Consider the following 10,923-nt stretch of genomic DNA (forward strand, 5'->3'; position numbering starts at 1 on the left):
CACCTCAAGTGCTTTCCTCTTTGTCTCGTCCAGCAAGGAGCAGCCATTGCGTGCCAGGCTTGCAACATTCACCAGGGCACGGAGTGCCAGGGCAAAGTGCCCCTCGGCAGGGTTTAGCTGGCTAGAGGCAGGAAAAGGGAGGCCACAGGCGACCCAGGGCTGGGACAGTGCGGTCGCTGCTGTGGCAGCCCTGTGAGGCCATTGAGTGCATCAGAAAGCCCCTGTAGTGAAGGCAGCCGGGGGAGGGGGCGAGGGGAGGCAGAAGAAGGACACCCGACTGCCACAGGGACCGTGAGTAAGGGCAGACCCAGAGCAGCCAAAGCCATGCTGGGCCAATGGGAGTGGAGGCTGGAGAGGGGCTAAGGCAGCCAAGAAGGACACGGAGAGCAGCAGCAGGGAACACTGGTCCCAAACCACATCTCGTGGGGGAGCCAACGGGCTTCTGGCTTTGCGCTCTGCTCCCGAGGGCATCTGGGCTCTGGCCTAACCCCTGCCTGGCTGTCAGAGTCCAGTAGTCTCTGCAGCAGCATCTTGTAGCTATTCCACACAGGGAGGGTCAAGAGGGACCTCGCGGAGCTCTCAGAGCGAGACGAGACAGAAGGGTCACCGCACCAGAAAAGCCAGCGGGCAGTCCCCCAAAGCAGCAGAACGTCGCCCTTCCAACTCCCCACTGAAAACCAGTTCTTCTCTTTTAAACTGACAAGCACTTTTCTGGAAATCAGGGTCAGCACCACTTCATGAGTTGCATGGCCAGGGAAAGCTGCCAACTAAGCGCACAGGCAGGGCAAAACAGTACTGGCTGAGTACTCAGCTTCTGGACCTCCTTGGCAATTTGTTGGTCCCTGCAGCAGCAAGGCGGTCCAAAGCCTTTGCCTCTTTACTACGCCGAATGTCTGCCAGTGAAGCAGGTGCTTAGTAAGAGGCAGCACTTGCAGGGAGAGTGCAGTGTTTGGAGCATCAGGCGTTACTGGGACAAGGAAGACGACCGAAGAAGAGGCTTCTCCCAGCAACAGACCGAAAGGACACGGCCATCACCCGCTCCTCTGGGAGGATCCACAAAGCCCCTTCCTGTGTTTGATGAAGGGCAGGGAGATGCTGTGTTCCCGGGTCAGAGGAGGCGCATGGACAGGCTTCAAGGAGCCCAGGATTTGAAAAAGGCTGACAGGGCAGTCAAGCAGCTGTGAGCTGCCTGTAGTTTACAAGAAGCTACTAGGTGCTGCTTTGAAAACCTAATTCAAGAAAGCGCTAAAAAAACCAACCGCAGCCATGCGGCAAGAGAGGAGGAAGGTCTAAATGAGGCACGTCCACCTCCAGGCAGCAGGCAGGAGGTGGGTGGTGGGGACACCGTGCGCCCACCAGGACATGAGCACAGCCCTGGGGGGGCCGCCACAAGGAGCAGCCAAGGGCCGACGGAGGCCCAGGGACAAACATGGCCCATCCCAGGTTTGCCTGGCTGGAGAGCACTGCAGCTGCAGAGAAAAGCCAGGCATCTGCACTCCCAGGTTGCCGCACCGCTCTACCCCACAGCAGCTCCTCCTCTGCCCTTAGCCTTTCCCCATACAATCCGGAGAAGGGCTGCAGCTCCTATAGCACCCCTGGGGCTGTGGGCCCATCAGGTGTACGTGTGTCCTGGCCACCATGCTGTGTGAGGGGTGTGTCCGCTGTGCAGTGTCTCTGTGCGTGTGGAGAGCGTGAGCATGTGTGCGGATGCGTGTGCAGTGTCAGGGATGTGTTGGGCTGGTGCATGTGCACTCTGGCGGTGCAGTCCTGGCTGTGCGTGAGGGTCTTGGGGAGTGAGAGGTGTGAGCTCTGAGCGTGTCCTAGGGAGGGTAATGAAGGAAGAAAGGGGCGCGTGTGTGTGCGCGCGCGCTGTCCTTAGAATGAGTGAGGCAGTGGTTTGCTTGCACACCCGCTCTGTGGCACGCGTGTCTCTATGCTGCGGTCTGTGTACGGGCGTTATTCTGTTATGGCGCTACAAAAACCGTGGAGGAGCACATGGGGGGTTTAACAGCTCTTCTGTTCATCTGTCCTGCAGCACTGTCCTTTGTGAGGCACAGGCTGGTTACTCCAGCCGTGAACAAGTACACGCCACTTTTTTTTTCCTTTGGCCCTTGTAGGTGGATTTCAACATCCCCTTTGCTAAGAGCTCCATGGCCGCAATGGAGACAACGCTGACAGCAGCCGAGGGAGCTCCCACGCTGACAGGCCTCCACTTGGCCCTGGAGCTGCAGTGCCTTGGGACTGGTCGCTCTTCAGGCCCAGGCAGGCTTCCGCAGCTAGCAAGATGGCTCAGGACCACGCTTCCAGACTTTCCAGCAATGTTCACATGTCTTCTGCGCAGCCAGCAAGTCCTGGTATCTCTCCCTTTGATCCCGCAGAGCCATCTGCTGCCCAGTGCTAGGGCATTAAAAAGGAACCGTTTGGTTTTAGGCACAGGGAGAAGGGCACGGAAACGCTGCAGGCCTAGGGCAGGGCGGTTCTTCTGGGGTCTGCTTCTGCTGGCATCTCTATGCTTTCTGGAACGGGACAGGGGCCCTAGTGTCCAAGGCAAGGACATGACAAGGTGCCACGTGCCGGTAATCAGCCTGCGGAGGAGTCAGGCGGGGATGGGACTTTGCACCAAGCCGGCCTCGATCCCCACAGGGCAAGGTGTCCGGGTGTGGAGCCTTGGGGAGACAAGGATGGAGCGTGCGGTTTGAAAAGGGAGAGCCAAAACGCTGGAGGAATCCTTTCATCGTCGGCAGCCACAACTTTCTGGTCCCACAGGGAAAGCCCACCGCTGAGTGCCCAACCCCTGCCCCTGGGCTGGAAGGGTGCCTGCTCCCAGGCCACAGCCTGCAAAGCCTGTTGCTCTCCCACGAGGGGTGCCAGGGAAAGACCGGACCCCCTTCCCCTCCCCTCCCCTTGGGTGCTCCTGGGTGTGGAGGGAAGGCCAGTGCAGGGGAAGGGGAAACAGCACCCCCAGCTGGAGAAATTTACCAGAGGAAGTGCTTCTCTTGGGAATTCCGCTGCCGATTCAGCTCTACCCTCTGCTTCCACTCTTCCCGACGCACTTGGTAAGTCTCCAAGAGTTGCAGGGTGTGGCTTGCTCGTACAGAAAGCTGCCTGCAAGAGCAGGGAAAGTTCCCTCTCCCCTTCTGGCTGAGGCCCTCCTGCCTCTCCCCTCGACCAACCCCTGCACGCACGCTCCCGCTGGTGGTACCCACAGCCTTCAAGTGGCAATGCAGCTTGGGGCTGCCTGGCACCAGGGTCCAGCCCAGGTCATTGCCATGCCAGGAGAAATCAGGGGACGCCATACCCAGCCCCATGGCTCCCAAGATGGGCTTCCTCACACCTCGGACAGGTGCTGCCACTCCAGTTTTCCAGGCCGGGGCTGGGCCTGGCGCGCACTTACTCTTTGCGCAGCCGCGGCAGCCTCTCTGGCTTCCTCTTCTTCTCCTCAGCTCGGGGCAGGAAGGCAGCAGCGCTCTCCTCTTTCCCAAGCCACGGCACTGGTGAGTGTGGCTGAAGCTCGGGCAGCGTTTCCTGATGCCGCCAAGCCTGCATTGGGGCCAGAGGACAAATTTGAGGCTGCTTCTGACCTCCCTCAGGCGCTCTCACCTCTCAGCCCTGGAGAAGCCAGCAACTGCGGGGCCTGTGCGTCCTCCCGCACACTTGCTCTGCTCTGGCCTCAGAAACCCCCATGCCAAGCACTGCCGCAGGCAGGGACCCTGGCCGGGATTCACCACCGTTGCTTGCTGGCTCCATTCTCTCTTGCTGACATCGCTCGTGACAGGGTGAATGAGGGCAAGGAATGACCATTTTTCAGCGCTGCAACCGTGAAATCAAACGCTCCCGTGGGGTTCCACCAGTCAGACCCCAGCACGGAACCACTGAACGGGGTCGGTTGGAGGGGACCTCTGGAGAACTCTCGTCCAAGGCCCCGCTCCAAGCGGGGCCAGTTAGAGCAGGCTGCCCGGGCCGTGTCCACCTGAGGGTTGAATAACTCCAAGGGTAGAAGTCCCACAGCCTCTCTGGGCCCTGTTCCAAACTTTGACCACCCTCATGGTGGAAACGCGCCTCCCAACAGCTAGCCGGAATCTGCCTTTTTGCAACTCTACGTCTTGTGCCTCTCACCCTGTCACTGTGCGCCTCTGAGAAGAGCTGGCTAAGTTACCTCTAGCCTTTCCCCCGGGTAGCTGCAGACAGCAAGGCGATGGACCCTTGAGCCTTCTCTTCTATGGGCTGAACAAACACAGTCCTCTCCACCTCTCCCTTGGACACCAGGTTCTCCAGCCCGCTGGCCAGCTTGGGAGCCTCCGCTGGATTTGCTCCAGCATTCCAGAGCCTCTCTTGCATGGTCGAGCCCCACCCTGGACCTAGGGCTGGCTCCAGGTGAGGTCTCCCAAGGGCTGAAGAGAGAGGACTCGTGGCGTCCTTCACTCGGCTGGCTACACTCTTGCAAACACAGCCCCGCCTGTGGTTGGCCTTCTTCCCTGCAAGTTCAAGGGAGGGGGCGACCCAGCCATGCCCCCACCACAGCACATTGCTGCTCCTCCCCTTTGGCTTTTTGCAGCAGCTTCTCCCTGCCAGGCATGGGCAGGCAAGCTTGAAAGACCATGGCCACCTGGCCTGCTCTTTGGGGGGCAGCAGTACCACTCGGACTTGGAGACCTCCACAGCTCCGCTCCTCGGCTTACCTGTTCTGCCCTGTTTGGCTGCCTGCAAACAGGAATTGCAGTCCGAGGTCTGGCTTGACGAGGTTCTTGCTGCTTGCTGTCCTCGTCCACCTGAGAGGAGCTCTCCCGAACTGTTTGCAGCAGGCTGAAAACACACAAGCCGGGTGAGGTTATCGGAGTCCCGGATGAGACCGTTCTCCATCTTGTGCTCACAAGCAGCGGCGTGCCAGCCTCTGCAGCACAAGACGGTGCTGCTGGAGCATTTGGTGTATTTGAGCCCTTGTGATCCCATCAAGAGTGAGGGCCCTACAGGCCCTAAGGAAAGCTCTGGATGCCCAGGTGTGGGCCCTCTCTGGATGGCACGAGGAGAAAACCAGTGCCATTTGCCACGCCCGGAGCCTGCAGAGCCCGCTAGCCGCCTCCTGCTAGGGGCACTAAAGGCCGTGAGGTGGTCAGAAAGACTCTGTTTTGGGGTGAAATGGGAAAAGGGGAGGCTTCTAGTGAATTGAATCCAACCTAAAAACCAGGGAAAACGGACACCGCTCTCTGTTGGTGGGGGAGGATGGTCTGACTTTCACGTTCCTCTGGGAAGTGCTCTCATCTACGCTGCAACCAAATGAGGTCCCTTGAAATGTCTAGCAAAGCAGAACAGCTTTGCTGCAACTTCTCAGCTGCTGCAACACCTCTTGCATCGACATCGGTCGTTGTGACACGAGTTGACAACCTTTCAGAGTTCATACCGACGGCGTGTGCGACGGAAACAACTCCTTCCCAGAATGCCAAAAGCACACGGTCACCGGCATGCTTTGCTCCAAGAGCCTCACCTGGCAGCTGGCTTGTTTGCCCGGGTTTTCCATTCTTTCCCTCCCTTTGAGCTGGCCCCAGATAGCGTGGGCGGAGAAAGCCTTTCTCGAGAAAGGAGGCGCTCAGCAGGAGGACTCCCTGGAAGTAGGAAGGGCGGAGACTCTTCAGCAAGCATCTCTGTGAGCGTTTGAACAAGAAGGACAGGCAGCTGTGCTCCAGCTTTGGATCAAAGAGCCCGATTGCCTCGGAGCTCTGCTCCCGAGCAGGTCTTAGGCCCTTGCTGACACAGAATCCTGTCCAGCTCTTCACTTCTGCAGGGCACCCGTCTGCCCTGGAGTACTGTGGCTGTTCTCCTGCTTTCTCTAGCCCATAGGCTTAAAAAGCGGGGCTTGGCTGGGAGGTGCTGGTGACCTCATGGTACCCTCTCCTTTGGGGCGGCTGCGGGCTGGAGGGCATAGTTCCACACGAGAAGGGGAACAGATTCCTGCACATCTCTAAGGCGCTCACATGCACAGACGTGCTCTTCTGGCGCATCCAGCCCAAAGACATGCTTAGGGAGATGCACAGCACAAGGCCTGCAATTACCAGCCTCCACAAGGAAGCCACGTTTTGGCACAGCTTCGCAGCCTGTCGCCACTCATCTCCACGTGGTCTTCCTCCCCACTTTCCAGCGCGCTGCTTCCCTGGGAAAGCTAGACCCCCTCCGCCACTGGCAGCTCAAGGCAGGATTTTGATCCCGCGCAGAGCGCGGAGGGATCTTCCTAAATTCCTAAATGCTGCTGCACAGACAGACTCCTGCAACTAAGGAGCAGCTTGCAAGACACACCAGGGCATGGAGTCCCAGGGCCAAGTGCCCCTCAGCAGTGGCAGCTGCTGCAGTTGGTGCTGCAGGACTGCCCGGAGAGCCCCTTCCAGGAGGAGTCCCCTGAGATCTGCCGTGATGAGTAAACAGAGGCACAAGAGAAGCAGCCTACTCCGCCAGGCATCGCCTTTTCAGCTTGGCTCCAGCCCCGTGCTGCGGAGGCCAAAAGGAAAACAAACACACCTCTCTCACCAGTCAGCTGTGACATTACCTTTTCCCTCAGTCTGCTTGTTACACGCTCTGTCCTTTGCCTCCTGGCCTTTGGCGGCCTTCCGAGACCCTCTGGAGGAAGAGGCTGGTCTCACAGGTGACATCTCAGTCTCCGTCCTGGAAACAAGAAAGGCACCAGAGAGAAGCTTGACACCAGAGGCTCGCAGAAACCTGCGACAGGCTTGCCGTCAATCTAGGAAGACCAAGTCATGCAAAGACTTGTTGGCCGCCCTTCAGATGTCACACTGACAGAGTGTACGGAAGAAGCAACCCCTTTGAAGAACTCCAAGAGCACAAGGGCACCCTCAGCCCTTTTCTCCAAGAGCCTCACCTGGCCGACGACTTGCTTCCTTTGCTCTTCCGCCCCTTCTGCTTTTTACGGCCGGCGCCAGATAACGCGGGTGGCACAGGCCTTTCTTGAGAGAGGAGGCACGCAACGGGAGCACTCCCTGGAAGTAGGAAAGGAGAAGGCTCTTCAGCAAGCGTCTTTGTGAGCACTTGGGACAGGCAGATGTGCTCCAGCATCGGATCAAACAGGCTGATCCCCTTGGAGCCACGCTCTCCAAGAGGTCTTGCTCCCTAGGACGTCCTTGGCACACGCTAGCAGCCTGTTGACAGTCATCTCCAGGCAATCTTTCTCCCCACATTCACGTGCCCGGGATCCGTCAGAGAGGTAGACCCCCCCCTCCCTTCCCCTCCAGCATAGACACCTCGCCGCCAAACGTCCTAAAGTGCTAAAGTGAAAGAGGAGCTTGCGCTATCCACCAGGGCGCAGCGCCCCGGGGCAAAACTGCCCTTCAGCGGCACCAGCTGCATTTGTTGCTGTTGGGCCACCCTGAGACCTCCTGCCATCCAGAGTCACTTGAGATTTGCTGCGAGGGGTAAATAGAGGCACAAAGAGGCAGTCTACTCTCCCAGGCACCGCATCTTGACCAGGGCTCCAACCACCTACTGCTGAGGACAAAGGGAACACACGCATGAACACACGCACGCATGCACACTCCCTTCTCTCTCACAAGTCAGCTGTGACATGACCTGTTCTGTCCATCTGCCCTTCTTCTTCAGTGCACTTCAGGGATCCCTGGGAGGGAGATTCCGCCTCTTGTTTTTCAGCCGGAAGCATCAAATCAAATCTGGAAAGGAGAAGACGCCAGGCTGCAGAAAAGGCACCACGCTCCCTTTGCCACTCGCATTCACAGTCCGTTGCCAGAGAGCTTTGAGAAGGCCTGCCAAGGCCATAGCTTTCCAAAGCAGAGTACGCAACATCCTTGAGAACTCTCATTCTGAGGAACCGGAGAGGCACAGGCCAGACCTCCGTGGCGTGTGCGCACACGAGAGGCCCCACCAGTCTGGGCCAGGGCTTCCCTATCCTGACGCGGAGAAAGTGTACTCCAGGCCTCCTTGCTGCCCCTGGAGACCATCTCGCCTCCCCTCCTCCTATTCACCAAGCAGGAGCTGAGACCTACTCCACAAACGTACTGTGGCAACACGAAGACACTGCCGGGACCCATGCGAAAAGCCACACTTCCTCTTCCTGAAACCACCAGGGGTCTCGTCCCTGGGGCCTAAAACAGAGACAGAGGTACGTGAGAGCGTTCCGGCGACATGACTGCCTTGCTCCTAAAGGCAGCAAATCTTTCTTGTGCTCAGGGCAGATGCTGCCACCGGGACACCCTGAAACAAAGTTTCCTCTCCAAATGCTAGCCCTCAACTAGGAAAGCAGAAGATGCACAGCTCAGAGCTGAGAATGAGGGACCTCACTGCCAGGTGTTTCGCAAGGGCAAGAGTCAAGACAGTCAACGAGGACGCGCCTTCTCTGTTAGTGGAGAAGTCAGGCACAGGAGAAGGCATTCGATTAGCCAGGGTCTCTGCGGGCCGGGTTTTGCCGGTTGGCTTGCTATGAGCCTTCCTGGAAAGAGAACACCTGGCTCGGACCTGGTGTTAGCCTCACAGGCTCTCCAAGGATTTGGGTGGTTGCATCCATAGCATGGAAGAGGAGCGAGAGAGACCCAGCCCTTGCTTTGCCTTTGCCCAGTGGGTAAGAACCGGGAGCGCCACACGAGAGAGCTGGGGAAGGGCATTGGGCTGGGATGAGGAGACAGGCTGGGACAGGGTGACCATCCCAAGCAGAGCGTGAATGCAGGCCTGGGGCAGAAAAGAGCTGTTCATGGCAGTGGGACGCCAGGGACACTGGGAAGGGCTGGTCAGTGCAGACGGCCCAGCACTCAACCATGGCTTTCTGCGAGGGGAAGTGCCACAGATACCTGCCTGCGTCGTAGACTCTTTCCCCAGAAACTGCCTACTTTTGAGCCCGTAAAAGCCTCGCCATTATCATTTCTAGCACAGAGAGTGGGATGCTGGGCCAGCCAGAGCCTTGGCCTAACGCGGGGCAGCTCGTCCTACGTTCGCCTCTGTCGCCCAGACCACTGCGTACGAGAGAAGGACGCTAGAGAGAGTTGGCGTGGCTGGAGACCGTGGCTGCCTCGCTGGCCGGGAAGGTCCTGGCAGGCCAACAGAGATCAGTTCAGTCGTCCTTTGACAGGTGTCCAGAAGAAGTAGGCGTAGCACGGGGAAGCACTCGACTTACCCCGAGCAGAGCTTCTAGCAGCTTTCCAGTGCCATCCATGGTGAGGAGGAAGTCATCGTAAAATCTCATGGTCACTTCCTGGTCTCGTACGGAGAGAATGCCAATGGCCTTGAAGACAAAGTCCACGGCCTGTCTTTTTGAGATGGCCCGAAAGAACGCCATCACGGTCTCCTGTATGCAGCACTGCACCGTTGTAAAAGGCATGTGAGCACACACGGATAGATCCTCGTACCTCAGAGGGACGATTCTTACGTCACCTAGACAGCAGCAAAGGAGGAACAAAGGCACCTCTGCAGCAGGGCAGCGGGCTCCAATCACAAGGGGACAACACTTTCTGGCAAGACAGCGCTGCCTCAGAGCAGGCTCTTGAATCCTCTGCTACAGCGCCTAGGAGCAGTTTATGGAGTCCCTTCCGGGAAGAGTCAGAGCAGCCTGCAAACTGAGGTGCTCAGGGGGCAGCAGTGATTTTGCCAGTGCAGGAATAAAAAAGGGAAACTAACCATTTGGTAGGACCACGTTACCGGAGGGCAGGACAAGTAGGGCAGACAGGTGCAGGTCCCATGAGAAAGTGCGTGGTGCCAGGCCATTGTGACTGTGCCCGCAGCCAGTGCCCTCTGGCTAAGCCTATGCCATGTCAGTAGACGCAAGGAAGAAGCAAAGTGCAAGGACGGCACAGCAGCCCACAGGGTTCTTCTACCCCCCACCCCGACCCCCACCCCCACCGCCTCGTAGTCAGCAAATGTCTCCGCTTTTGGGGCCAGCGTCCTATCCCTCCCACGCACCCGGCTGAAGGCATATTACCAGGAAAGGACACCCAGGGAGCCTTTCTGAGCAGTTGCTCCTGGCTGGCCTCTGCAGCATGAACAAGCTGAAGTTGTTCTCAGGCCAGCCGGAGGCATTCAGTCATGTCTTCAGAGCAGTTTGCATGCGCCTCAAGCTCGGCGCAAGGGCAGGCAAAGGTTTTAACGTGTCTTCTTACCAGGAACATCTTCTTGAGCGCACCTGGCCTGGTATTCCTTGGCAACAACCTCCGATATACGGAACATGGGTCTCCGAACAATCGAAAGCTCACCGTTCACGGAGCACTCGTAGTGTTTAAGGACATAGAATATCCCCACTCCTAATACCTTGACACCCTGAGAGCAGCAGCGGGAGAGAAGGAACAAGCATAAGCAGCCTGGAGACGAAAAACGGACCGAGGGCTTGCCCGAGCGTGGAGATGCTGCCCTGGGCCCTGCCCACCCCTAGCATGCAAAAGGCAAGATGGGGCACTAGGGAAAGCACACACTCCAGACCTTTCTTTCCTCTTGCTCCTCGGCTCGCCCCCCAAATCTCTTTGGGAAAGCAACAGCAGAGCCAACATTCCTCCCCTACCTACAGTCGGAGGGGTTTCCAACGGCAGGGACCAACCCTGGAACAGGGGCCAGGCTTTGGTTTTTCCATGCTGGCACTGGAGAAGGGAGAAGGCCCAGAAAGTGCCCAGCACTCTCTTCTGCTTTATCGGGACTTCCGTTGTTACCGCCGGTGCCAGAGAAGCTGCTCTGTGGCACATTTGTCCAGGACAGTGTCCTGCGGGGGTGCTCTTTCTCTTTTCAGGGGAGGGAAGCAACGGCACGCCGTGGCACAGGGGTGTCAGGACAAGGCAAACCGTCAGCGTTTCAGGAGGGGAGGACCGAGCCACAAGACCCACCTTGTTCTCTGCCAAGTGCTCTAGAATGTATTCAGAGACGCTGTCCCAAATGGTAACAATCTCTGGAAAGCAAGGGAAAAATCCAAGTCAGCAAGCGCACAACCATTCAGCAC

Source organism: Struthio camelus, chromosome 10 (assembly GCF_040807025.1).
Source record: "Struthio camelus isolate bStrCam1 chromosome 10, bStrCam1.hap1, whole genome shotgun sequence".
Lineage (NCBI taxonomy): Eukaryota > Metazoa > Chordata > Aves > Struthioniformes > Struthionidae > Struthio > Struthio camelus.